The sequence below is a fragment of the Pseudorasbora parva genome, chromosome 11, assembly GCF_024679245.1.
Source record: "Pseudorasbora parva isolate DD20220531a chromosome 11, ASM2467924v1, whole genome shotgun sequence".
NCBI classification, from domain to species: Eukaryota; Metazoa; Chordata; class Actinopteri; order Cypriniformes; family Gobionidae; genus Pseudorasbora; species Pseudorasbora parva.
Genome location: NC_090182.1, coordinates 6447803 through 6461771, shown reverse-complemented (window position 1 = coordinate 6461771; position 13969 = coordinate 6447803). Strand labels below are relative to the sequence as shown.

The 13969-nt window shown below is 37.9% G+C and overlaps 1 protein-coding gene across 1 annotated transcript in view; it reads left to right on the top strand.

The window, feature by feature from the left end:
- Positions 1 to 6330: 6330 nt before the first annotated feature.
- Positions 6331 to 13969, top strand: part of frmpd3 (FERM and PDZ domain containing 3) — a 407976-nt gene continuing 400337 nt past the window's right edge. Inside the window, exon 1 of the mRNA XM_067456881.1 lies at positions 6331 to 6388. The gene's annotated coding sequence lies outside the window, so the exon portion shown is untranslated. The remainder of the gene's footprint in view (positions 6389 to 13969) is intronic.

The following is a 13969-nucleotide window of genomic DNA, read 5'->3' as shown; positions in this document are numbered from 1 at the left end:
AACAGTATAAAAGTATTAACTCATGTTGTATTCCAAGTCTTCTGAAGTCATACGATGTCTTCATGTCAAGAACTTGATGTTTTAATCGCTGAAATGATGATCCGGCTGCCCCGTGAACGAACTCATCTCATTCAAATAATTCAAAAGACTCCTGATCATGACCCGATCTGTCACAAGACACACGAGAGCCAATGACATTTTACAATCAATGCTGACGTAATGACGCAATTGGTCACAAGACATACGAGAGCCAATGCAATTTCACTATGAAATCTGACGTAACGGGCGGCAATATTTGAAATTTGATGTGTTTGTTCATGATCTTCGGCGGATGGATATGCTGATAGCTTTTGGGGATTTTTTTCATACAAATCAATCGTTTGGCCTCGGAAAACTTGGGATTATTTAACTTTTTGAATAACTCGTGGATGCAGACGTATGTTATATCCTGTGTTTTATATCATGTTCAGACAAATGGGTAGGTTTAGGGATGGGATGGGGTTGGGTTACATGTTAAGCATGTCTAAATAGCGTAAATAAAATAAATGTAAATAAAAATATGTTTGCTGATTAAATTGAAAAACACACTCCAACATGTCATAATGGCAAAATCATAAACCAATACAATTTCACCATGACAATAACATTCCCAATACCCAGTGCGTCTGTGTATGACACCAAAGATTTCCCATTAAAATGAATGGAGCACCCAGCGCGTCGAAACATGACGCCTTGGGGCACCTTTAGCGTCTTCATTGTGACGCGAAAGGCACTTTACCATGCTTCGGTTTTTGACGCCTTGGGAGTGAGAATGGGTTGTTTTTCATTGTCAATCATTTTACTGCACAAATTTAAAGTAGTTGACTTGTGATCATTCTTCTGTACACTGTGTATGTTACTGTTTAAGATAAATTAAATATAATACTTAAGATTATTACAATTATTTAAGGCATACCACACTGTTGGTTAACAACACGATCATTCGTTCAAAAAATGTAAAAGCCTGTAACAAGAGCACCAGTGCACACAAGCAATCCTTTTGATCAGTCAAAATCTTTTAAAATGTAAAATCTACAGCTAGGACTTTGTTGGATTCAAATATAGTTGGAAAGAAAATACATTTATTGGAACATTTCATTCAAGATAATCCATGTTAACACAGAGAACATCATTCATTGTTTTAAACAACTGACAGCCATAAAATGTAGTAATAATCTGCGTTCTAATAGGGGCTCTGAATACTGTTAAGTTGTAATAAGTAGAGCATGAAAGTAGTTGTTTTTCCCCCATAATATTTCACTACAAAGTACTAAATACCTCCTCCTAAATTATATTATTCAGAATATTTATTTACACAAAAGACATCCAAAATATTTGAGAAAACATAAAACTGACTTGATACTGTATCTTTAATACCAAGGCAGAATTTATGGCTCATGAATGTTAACTAGACAACGTGACTGGACTAAGATTATCTTGCAGTGTCTATGTGCATTAATTAATATTCATGAGCTCAGTATTCTTTATATAGTGACATCATTACCCATCCACCTTCTGCCCCTGACCTCTAAAACTCAATCCAGCAGCAACTCTGAGATTTTGAGAAGACGTTCAGCTTTGCCACGCACATCTAGTGCAGCCTTTGTGTACTGTAATAAAAAATAGCCTCCATTATTTTCTTGCCATTCAAGTGTGGCCATAACTCATTGTACATCTCTTAGCATTAAAGATGTGGCTCATGGCCTTGAGGCCTTGTTAACACATGGCACCATGTGAACTTCTATCCTGCTTTTGCAACAGAGTCTCAGGAGACCATTAAAAGAGGAAAAGGTTCTCTGCTCACCATCTGTATGATCTGACCAGTTTTGCCATGTCTTTTTGAAGACCTGTGTTGATCCCAAAACCAGATGGCACATTTCACACTTGACATTTGAGTTTGGCATCTACCCCATTTACAAATGTTCAGCAAATTTAAATCACAGATTAGATCATTTTGTAAATTCACAATTCTGTCAAGATGCATGTGAACTATGTGGAGCAAAGTGTCATGTCTTAAACTCAGGTCAAGTGTATCAACACGATGCTCAAAGTTCAAACTAATTCAATATTGATGCTATTGGGTGCTGATTTGAGGACAGCCTGAATAATGTATAGATTCAATTGGTCAGTTTTAGTATTTAAAAAAAAATGGATTGAGATTGATGCAACAGCATTCACAGAATAATCATCATATTGCACACATCTGTTATTTCTGTCAGGACCACTATCATCAAAGATGATAGCATATAGTTTGGATTGGCGGTGTGGTTCTTTTTCTGGGCAAGAACTTCCTGCACATCATTGCAGCCTAGCCTGGATAAGAGCAGGGAGAGCAACAATAGGGTAAACAGAACAGAACCAACACGATTGTATTACAGATATTATTAATGTTCAATGATTTAATGTACAACATGGGTTAAAAAAATGAGTCTGATTCAAAGAGGAATACCAGAAGGCCAAGTCCTGACTGGACGAGAGTTGTGGAGCTGGGGATGAAGGAGGTAATTAGCTCCTGAGCAACATATAGAGCTGATGATAATACTGAATGGACCTTAGGGATGCTGTGATAGGCATTGTATTCCTATTAGGGATGTGCATCTCCATAACTGAGGCCAATAGAATATGATGCATTAACCAACAGTGCGATCCAGTGCTGTGTTTTAAAGTGTGTTTGTTGTCAAACTCAATTTCTTTATTTTTAATGATTAAAAAGTTTACTTTTATTTGAAAAAGTGATTTATTGTATTTTATTGACACAATATTCTAGTTTGTCTTTTTTTGTTTTTGTTTTTTTGATTATATCAGATAACATTTTAAGCTGTCATATTTGGTCATGTTACAATGCACCCACCTATGGGGCATGTTATCACATTTCACTTCCATTCTTTCGGGGTAAATCAAGAAAAAAGAATCCACTGTATTAATGAAACAAAACCACATACTTGTACTAGACGTGAGAAATGAATGTGGGAAAAAATAAATACTCTGAACCACAAGTGTATTTACACAAACTGAGACAAGTCAAAAAGTGTTTAGGACGTGCCCCGGCCCCGCTTTCCCCGTCATATTCATGTGGCAGCGGTGATGAAAGAACGCTTGAGAAATCATAAAATATTGGTCACAAATTATTGGGCACTTCCTAAATAATAAAAGTATAGCCAACCTGGATCCGATGCATACTTTTTTAAATCGATGCATCGATTCATTAACTTTTATGCCGATGCACATGGTGAAGTGTGGGAACTTTTATTTAAAACAAGGGAATTCATTTTTATTTTGTGGCCACAATAAATATATATTTGCATGCATGTGTAGTTTTTTGTTTCTTCGTAATGTCTAATTTCTCCGTCATTTATTGTGTGTGTTTATTATTATTTTTTTAAATAAATTGCAATTGCACCCCGCGGCTGCCGTAGAAATAATCCATGATTATTATTTTTTAATGACCCTGAATCGCTGCGCCAAATTAAAAAAAGTGAGTGCTCAAGCGAGCCACGCATAACGTTACTGCAACTGAGGAGAAGAACGCGATAGGGCACAGAGGGCAGTGGAGAGATGCAACAAAGACTTCCACAACGATTGATCGCATTCCCTGCAGCCTTTAAAAGACAAATCTGTGGAACGACAACAGTTCAAGATCTGGACAGTTTTTTGATTGTTGAGAACAACTCTATCACATCTAGCTTCAGTGATATGTGCACAGTTTTAGTTATCTGTTACGGTGGCTTCAGCGGAGTGCTCATTTTCAAAACTGATCGAGGCTAATATCAAATAATTCGCGGAGCCACATATATGGCGTTTAGATAAAGTCAAAAGTCGCGCGCACGAAAACCACGAGCACGCGAATAAACCCAAGCGTGCAAAACAGACCCACGAGAGGAAAATAGCAACGCGAGAGCGCATCTGTGCACCCGCGAGAGCGCATCTGTGCAGCCGCGAGCGCATTTGTACACCGCGAGCGCGCATTTGTACACCGCGAGCGCGCGAAACAGTATTTAGGGGCGGAAATGAATATTAGCGCAAGCCCCTGCTGCCTAGCGCGCTCAACTGCAAATGAGCGCTCGCGTGACTACTCAACACTCGCTCGCTCCTCGAGTTGACTTTTGACACTGTGAGGGCGGGGCAATGACTTTTGTCTTCCCACCTGTGATTGGTCATTTGTTTAATCAGTTTTACTCTTGTTTAAACATGTAGCAGGACTAGGACAAGGCACGTTTTAAGGAACCATTATGTCGGACCCTGAGTAGGTAATTTAATTTTTAAGTCTTTGTGTTTCGAGTGCAATATATTCAATATATGAAATTGTATTGTACAATTTCGAAGGTATTTTGTTTACAATCATCTTGAATAGTTTGTATAGGACCTTAACACTTAAAAAAGATAAGCTAATTTAAGATAAAGCTGACTAACCCATAAATGTAGGATGTTAAAGGTTAGTTTTGACCTACATTGACAATATACAGTAAATAAATCATCGCATTAAGTACATCAATAATGTACTAAACAAAGCAGCGTAAATGCAATCTTTGTAATTTATTCAAACCACAGCACCGACCCCTATTGCTATTATCGTAATGCCGTTTATAAAATGATTAGAACACATTACAAACGGCATTAGTGAAACTTAAGGGTTACATCACTGAAAGCGTTTTTCTGCTGATGGTCTATGTGACCCTGTAAAAAGTGTAAAACAAAAAAAAGTGACGTTTTGATGTTTTCTGTCATCCTATATGCAAACAATTAAGAAAATAATTTTGATAGATTTACTACTAAGACCATGTTTGAAATAGGGAAATTAGTAAGTAAAATCAAACTTTGATGCTCATTATCTATTTTTTTTTAATACTTTCCTGGACTCAAAGGATGAGTAGAGATAATGTAACCCTTTCAACTTTTGAAGTGTGTTTATCACAAAAGTGACATGGTATCTTAACATCTCATTAATTATTCTTTGTTCTGTCAATAGCTAAGACACCACTTTTTGGCAAATCTTTTACACAAGTTGCAACAGGCCTTCAGCACAATACCACTGGATTTAGATTATCTGGAGTTTCTGTGTCGTCAGGAGCTGTATATTCTGGAGGCCCTGTCCAGTCACATACAAGTATCCCCTGCTATCATTTACATTTACATTTAATCATTTAGCAGACGCTTTTATCCAAAGCGACTTACAAAAAAGGGGAGAGTAATAGAAGCAACGAAACAGACAAGGCCAACAACCTGTAAGAGCTGTAAGAAATCTCAATTAATTAGCACAGTACATTTTTTTAATTTTTAATTTTTTTTTAATAGACATGTACAACAAAAACTCACGTACGCAAAATACAAAACACTGGATTTTGATAGCTATGATAACAACCCATTAGGACTAAGGCTGTTGCCCCAGCTGTTGTCGTTAATGCAGATTCAGTGGCCCAATGGGTGGTATCACCCAGGCTTTGTAAGAGCTCTTTGACCTTATACGGGCACAAGCGGAACATCCAGCACCATGTGTCAGATAAATAAATCACAAAGATGCATTTACGCTGCTTTGTTTATACATTAGGATACTAGCTTTGTTAAGTAGCTAGAAATGCTACTCAGCGATGATTTATTTACTGTATATTGTCAATGTTGGTCAAAACTAACCTTTAACATCCTACATTTATGGGTTAGTCAGCTTTATCTTAAATTAGCTTATCTTTTTTAAGTGTTAAGGTCCTATACAAACTATTCAAGATGATTGTAAACAAAATACCTTTGAAATTGTACAATACAATTTCATATATTGAATATATTGCACTCGAAACACAAAGACTTAAAAATTAAATTACCTACTCAGGGTCCGACATAATGGTTCCTTAAAACGTGCCTTGTCCTAGTCCTGCTACATGTTTAAACAAGAGTGAAACTGATTAAACAAATGACCAATCACAGGTGGGAAGACAAAAGTCATTGCCCCGCCCTCACAGTGTCAAAAGTCAACTCGAGGAGCGAGCGAGTGTTGAGTAGTCACGCGAGCGCTCATTTGCAGTTGTGCGCGCTAGGCAGCAGGGGCTTGCGCTAGTATTCATTTCCGCCCCTAAATACTGTTTCGCGCGCTCGCGGTGTACAAATGCGCTCGCGGCTGCACATATGCGCTCTCGCGGGTGCACAGATGCGCTCTCGCGTTGCTATTTTCCTCTCGTGGGTCTGTTTTGCGCGCTTGGGTTTATTCGCGTGCTCGTGGTTTTCGTGCGCGCGACTTTTGACTTCATTTAAACGCCATACACATAAAAGACTATCGGGACTGGCCATTTTTTTCCATCGAGAATGCACGAAGCCGGGAATTATTTCACCGAAATTTGCCCGGAGAATGCAACTAAAATGAGTGAGTTAACGTATGTTTTTACATTTTGGGCCGCCGTGCCAAGAACAGTACGTTATAGTTTATTACTGACATTGGCTGAGCTTGTTTTACACTTGTTTTTCTTTTGTGCTGGTTGTGAAAATGTATTGGGTAGACGTGTGTTTTTATGGTAGTATTGTTTGGGATGTAAGGCCTACTACGATGGGTTAGGGATGCTTGTACAGTTTATTTTGCCTATGGGCCCTGGCCTGACTGCTACCCCACTGCCGATGCACAGAGAGTCAGCTGATGTGAGTTTGACTGACGTGACCTGCAGAACTTGACTAATTGATAAACATTACAAAATGGGATCTCTTTGGAAGCACCTTTTTTACTTTCCTACCCCCCAAAAAGTCAATAGTAAAATGTGGTGATTTGTTAAAACATTTACTAATAGGCCTTGTTAATGTTCACTAAAATGAGCCAGACTCTAGTGGATGACAGAGAATGAACTAATGCTTCTGCAGGTCTGATTCATGATAAGGCAGTCATGGGAGAACAGTTTGATGTGCACCCTCAAATGCACAAGAGTAGATTTGCATTTCATTCCTGAGGCTTATTCATTTCACTTTTGGTGTTAAATTGCCTTTTCATTTGCCAAAAATATAACTTTTTTTGTTAACAACCAAGCCCAGTCTATATGAGAAAAAGTAATGCAAAAATAACATTATTTTCCACTAAAAGTAATAATTAGTAACTTTTTAGGGAGTAATGCTATATTCTAATGCATTTATTTTTTTAAAGTCGCTATCCCTAAATCATGCTATGTTAGACTGTACAAAGTGCACGAAGATGAAGGATGAAGGAGTTCATCCCGGGCGACATTCACTCCCCTCCTCCTCATTCATTTAGTAAAGTTAGACGACAAACTTCTTAGTATTCCTCAATTAATTCATTATAAACAATATAATAAGAAAAATACAATTATAAAAGAAAGCCAAGGTGTTTAAGAGTGTACGTATATTTTTTTCTGCAGGACAATAATTGAATCTTTAATGACTGTATACGTGCAGTTCACGTTTATTCCACAAGGTGGCAGCGACATTTCACTCATAGTCACCGCAGGCAGAAAACAAAAGAATAGAAGGAATCATCAGCAAAACTTAAAGAGGCTCAGGGATTTACTGCAGATCAAGAGCTGAACACGATCATATATTACTGTCACTCCATGGTGGATCTAGTGAAGAAGCTGTCAGCAATCAAATTATTGATTTTGTAGATGATAGAGGACTATCAAAAATGATAGTTTTGAGAATGTTTGAGATTGTGAATATGAGCCAGATGCTGAATGTACAGGGAAATGAGCTCATCTCATTGAGCTCATTGATAAAACATCTCAAACTGGATAAAACATCTCAAACTGAACCCTTGCAAACTCCAAAAGGGCAACAAATATGCTTTAATTTATTTGTCTGTAATTGTTACTCTAATATCAGTAGAGTTTTATATTATCATGGTAGAGATCTATCCGTGTAGATCCGGGTCACTAAAGACCCGAATATGTAATAATGATAGGGCATATATTTGAGTGAAAAGCCATTTGTAGTGGTGACCGAGACCATAGTGGACGTTATCGAGTGCACTCACACTATCCCACTTTGCACCACAATAACGAGCGTACAACCGATGTACGCTCAACAGCTAGAGAATACCCATAATGCACTTTGAGTGTTACGCGCTGAATGAATTCCCACATTTCCATCCATCCATCCATCCATCCATCCATCCATCCATCCAATGTGGGTACAATAACATATTAGGGGTGGGCGATATCTCGATATTTAAAATATATTGAGATATTTTTTTAACTCGATATGGATTTGGACATATCGTATATATCGATATGTTGTTTATATTTAATTCTGATTCCGCCACTTTGCTTGTTTGCCTTCCCTGTGCTGTGCTCGCGCGCCTCCTGCCTCATTGCTTTTGTTCCCCCTCCCCTCGCGTGTTGTCTCGTTGAACACGGCGGCGTTCGCAACCAGGTTAGGATTAGTTATCATGTTGACAAGCGTGCGCGTTGTTCAGGACTCAGTTTAGAGACCATGATATTCCTTCTAACACAACTGCTTGCTAAAATTCATAAAGAAATATTAATGTTCATCATAGTTCAAATCGTAAGTTTCACTGACATTCATATTTCGTTCTGTAACTGGAAAATAAGTGAATATCGGCTCCTGTGTATATGATCCACATGATGAGGCGCTCACGCTTTAGTAAAGAGCACGACATCTACTGTTTGAATTTTGATACAAATTTACCAGGAAGTGGTGTTATGACAAAAATCAGTTTATTTATATCTCAGTCATGCCCCCATCTTTCTGCAGAATGCTTACTGTTTACTTTAAGTGTAAAAAAGGAGTCTTTGATTCATCTTTTGAATGCATGAAATGAATGAAAAGAAGGCTATATGTATTATTTATTTTAAATGTATAGTTAAATTATGATTATTTATCTAATCTGAGTTTTTTTTTTAAATGTCGCAAAACCACTTTGTTCCTACATGAACTGACTGCCTCTTCGCACTTCAATAAAAAAAAGAATTTGTGGTATTTGGCATATTTGTTTTTGCTGTAGTTTTTAGGGGGTTATTTTTCCTGTAAAGATATCGAGATATATATCGTATATCAAGATATAGCAAAATATATCAAGATATATTTTTTGCTCCATATATCGCCCAGTCCTATAACATATCATACAGGTAAACATGATAACTGATCATTAAATAGTTTAATAAGATTTATGCTAGTTTCCATGGCAAAGTTCAAGATACATCCTTTCTTTACTACTGTTGTCAGTTTGTTACATTTCAATTGATTATTAAACAGCAAGCAGAAACTATGTAAAAGCGCCAGCCCTTCCAGGCGCACTCAGTTTCCAAATTCACTCGTAGGGAATAGTGAATGAAGGTATAGGGGAGTATTTCGAACACAGCAAATGAAACAAAGCATACATGTTTCACCCTAACACTGCAGGAAATGAGTTCACACAGAGAACCCCTGCAGACCCTCATGAATGTGTCAGTAAGATATATATATATTTTATGATATCGCATGATTAGCTTGTAAAAAGGGTTCAGCTTCAAGAAAATTTCAGAAAGTTCATGATGCAAAATGGACATTAAAAAAATGATATTTACCTTGAAAATATTTTGGTAAAAAGCAATTGAATATAATGACAAATTACACTGGCATTTTATCCAAACTCCATAAAGGTTTTTACCCCCTCAAAGTAAATGAACTGAAAGTGAATAAAAAATGACAATTCGAAAGGCTCATTTATGCTGCCTTAGCCTCGTCACCTTTGCCTACGCGTCAGTTTTAATGTATACTTCTGTGTCCTCGTCCGTGCATGTGTTCCCCTGAGGGAGGGGTTGTGGCAGACCAATCACAGCACTTGCGCTCCGCATAGAATCGACGCGGTTATATCTTTGGAGCGGTGCACATCAGGGTACGAACCAGGCCTGCAGAGCTCCTCTCATTTACTGAAGCTTTCGCGCCTCGATCGCCCCCCCCGGTGGCCGGTCCCAGTATAGCCGCCCCTCTGTGTTTTCTAATGGACGCGAGGCAAACTAAACAATAAAATTACACTTCAAATATTTTTTCCCCAAAGTTAGTTTATGTCACTGAAGGCAGTTATCATCACGATGATTTCATTTCAAGTGTTCGTTTTAAAAATAAGTTTAGTTTGAGTTAGTTATCTGATGCTATAAAAACGGGGGGTGTGACGTCATGATTGACAGCTGAGACTGACGTCTTCTCTGAGTGAAGTTGTCACTGAAACACTAACAGACTTTTTTCGGGATTTTTGGGAGCAGATTGGAGCTTTAGCTTTAATTTCTACATTTCCATAACTGTTTATTTCACACCAACATAATTAATTGTTCTGCATCTGCGAGAGTGTGGGCGGGCTTTTGATATCACGACTGTACTTCCTGCTCTCTCCTGCGCAGACTCGGTCCCAAGATGTCCACGCCGTGCAGGCCGCCTAAAAGCTTCAAATCTGCCAAGCGGAAACGGATGATGTCGAGTCGTCCATATTTTTTTACGGTCTATGGTACGAACACGTAGACGTAGCTACAGCGTACACTCGACACAGAAGTATAAACTGGCTTAAGATTTTGGCAGATTTTTTAAAGTACAGCCAACCTCATGCTGTATATTTAATCAATAAGACGTTGAATCAATAATCAATAATTTTATCAATAAAACACAAAAGTGATCTTATATTTGCCGCCATCACAGTTTAAAAGACTATTAGAAAAAAGACTATGAAGAACAGTCACATTGCTTGATTAGTATGTCTGGTAGATGGGTAAATCTTTCAAATCTTTATTAATTATCTCTCAATAAACATTACAGTAATGGAGACATTTAATTAATGCTCATTAAAGCCTCCCTTAACAGCATCTCTCCACACTTTGGCATATTCTAGGGTAAATTTCAGTGATCTGCCATGGCAACACACGCAGACGGGCAGAAGCTGCACTCAGACATTACACTGCTATCTGGCCTGATCTATTTCTGCTCTTCTTTTTTAAAGTGCTTTCCAAGCCATTGCTGGCAGTTTTAATTGGAAGAAAGCAAACAGAATGAGATGACCCATGCCATAATTGAGGGTACATTTCACATCAACAAAAAAGTTCAAAAACAATAAGCATTTGTCAGTAAAATGAATATTAGTTTATATATTCCATCAGTGCAACATAACTGCTAATTAACAACCTCAGTTGAGAGAGTTTCTTTCCTCTATCCAAATCCTGGGGTTCATTTATTCAACATTTTTTTGGGTTATGTTTTCAGTGTTTGGGTAGTTTTTTGTATAACCCAGATCCTGGGTCAGACGTAACAACCCAGTGTTTGGGTAGTTTTTATGTTACTCAGATCCTGGGTCAGACGTAACAACCCAGTGTTTGGGTAGTTTTTGTGTTACTCAGATCCTGGGTCAGACGTAACAACCCAGTGTTTGGGTAGTTTTTGTGTCACCCAGATCCTGAATCAGAGACAACAACCCAGCAATTTGAATTTGACCATCGCCTGTGTGCAGCTCCACTTGGATGATGTGATGGCAGCCACAGTACAACAGTGCCAGTGCACTCACACACACCAGTAATATGTGGAGAGGAGAGAGGCTGATAGAGCCAATTCAGTGGATGGGGGTTATTAGGAGGCCATGATTGGTAAGGGCCAATGGAGGGAATTTGGCCAGGACACCGGGGTTACACCCCTACTCTTTACGAGAAGTGCCGTGGGATTTCTAATGACCACAGAGAGTCAGGACCTCGGTTTAACTGCTCATCTAAGGACAGGGGTGCAGTAGTTTAGGTATCACATACTACCCAAACGAAGGACATAACATTACAATAATAATGAACAACTTAAAGAGTTCTGACTTCTCCAGATGGTTTCAGGCATTGATAGTGTTGCCATAGATTTTAATCCTGTTATATCCAGTTCTTGTATATTTACATAAAAAAAAAAAAAACTATAAAATGCAGATTCACTGTGTTTGTTCTCTGCCTCATAAATTGATTAGCGGCTCATTTTAGCCTGTTTTGAGACTGGCTGCCCATGTCATTCACAGCTGAAAACCCTTGTTCACACTTGACTGAATTAGGCAAGGCAAGTTTGTAGGTGGTAGGTGTAGGCATTAATAAAACACATCTGTTAAGTAGCAAATGTATTTATTGTTATTTTATTGTGAGATTTTGCCTCACTTCCGACCACTGTTATACCCATAGATATCCATAATAAAGGCTAGATGTCTCGTGCGCGCTATTGGCCAATGGAGGTCGCTGTCCGCAACTTGCGGCCATCTTGTCACAGGCAGCTCGCTCACTCGTAACAGTGTTTTAATGGTGCATGTACTTTTAAATAACCATAACTTGCTCAATTTTCAACCGATTTTCAAACTGTTTCGTTTGTTATAAATGACAGAGATGTAGTTATGACACTACATACTTATGAATAATTATAACCATGGACTTTAATATGAAAGTAACATTGAACAGAACAGATGGGTGCAATGAACACACACACACACACACACACACACACACACACACACACACACACACACACACACACACACACACACACGGTATTTATGTTAAATCAATATATAGGCTACTAAAACTGTGTACCGAATGGCAACATGAGAAATTATATATATATTTATACACATATACAGCTCTGAATTTTCCCCAGAGCTAGCTCTAAATATATATATATATATATATATATATATATATATATATATATATATATATATATATATATATATATATATATATATATATATATATATATGCTTTTTTAATAAGAATATAATAAAAAAAATTGTATTTAAAAAAAACAAATAAAAAAAAAAACATGCAAACTAAGTTTATTTTAGACAAAAGATTGGTTGTCATAAAATCGTTATTGGTGTCAATAAAACTGAACAGCTTTGAACAGCTCGATTGTGGTCTCAGCCCCCTTGATAACGTGCACATAAGTTAGCCGTAATACACAAGCTGCACGATTAAGTCGTTTATCGAAACGAAAAGCTGCAATTTTAACGTGTTAAAGCACCCTGATTTGTAGCCATGTTAATAACGTTTGTAAGAAACCAAACCATTTGTAAATCCGTCAAGATTTCAGCGAGATAAGAGTATTTATGTTCGGACAGACCACTCATCTTACATCAGGTTCCACAGAGCCCAACAGAAAGCCTGCCTGTGACAAGATGGCCGCCGCTGATGCCGATGGTGACTCCGCCTTAAGATATCTAGTCCTTATTATGGATATCTATGGTTATACCCCTGCTAGCCACAACTCTTCTTCTTCGTTTTTAGTGTATTTCTGTGGCAGAATTACAGCGCCACACACTGGCCTGGCATGTAAACTACATCGTTTTTAGTCAGTTTTCGCAATCTCGTGTGGACGCAGATATTTCTTGAAACGAGGAAAAAAAAAGATCTGATTGGGAAAGCGCTGGCTTCGTGTGGACGGGGCCTTAGAACCCATTCGACCCCTGTAATTCGCAGTGTGAATGGACAACTTCAGCTTCAACTGTTTCTCTCTTTATCTACATCTATCTATCTATCTATCTATCTATCTATCTATCTATCTATCTATCTATCTATCTATCTATCTATCTATCTGTCTGTCTGTCTGTCTGTCTGTCTGTCTGTCTGTCTGTCTGTCTGTCTGTCTGTCTGTCTGTCTGTCTGAGATATTATCTATTTAATAGATAATATTACTCTATTTAACTGTTTAAATTTAAGATTAATCCTTATTAAACTTACAAAAGCTATTTAATCAAGAGCAGTGAGTGATGTCTTTATCTTTTGTTTGACATTAAACAGACAGCAGTAAAGGCTACTGCCCCTTTAAGACCTAATGCAGGGATATGCTTGTCTTCTCGACTGTATAAAGTAGGGGAAGCGAGTTTACCCGCCACAACTCAAAATCACCCGCATTTGGCTGGTGGCGAGTGCTAATTTCCATCCCATGATAGATAGATAGATAGATAGATAGATAGATAGATAGATAGATAGATAGATAGATAGATAGATAGATA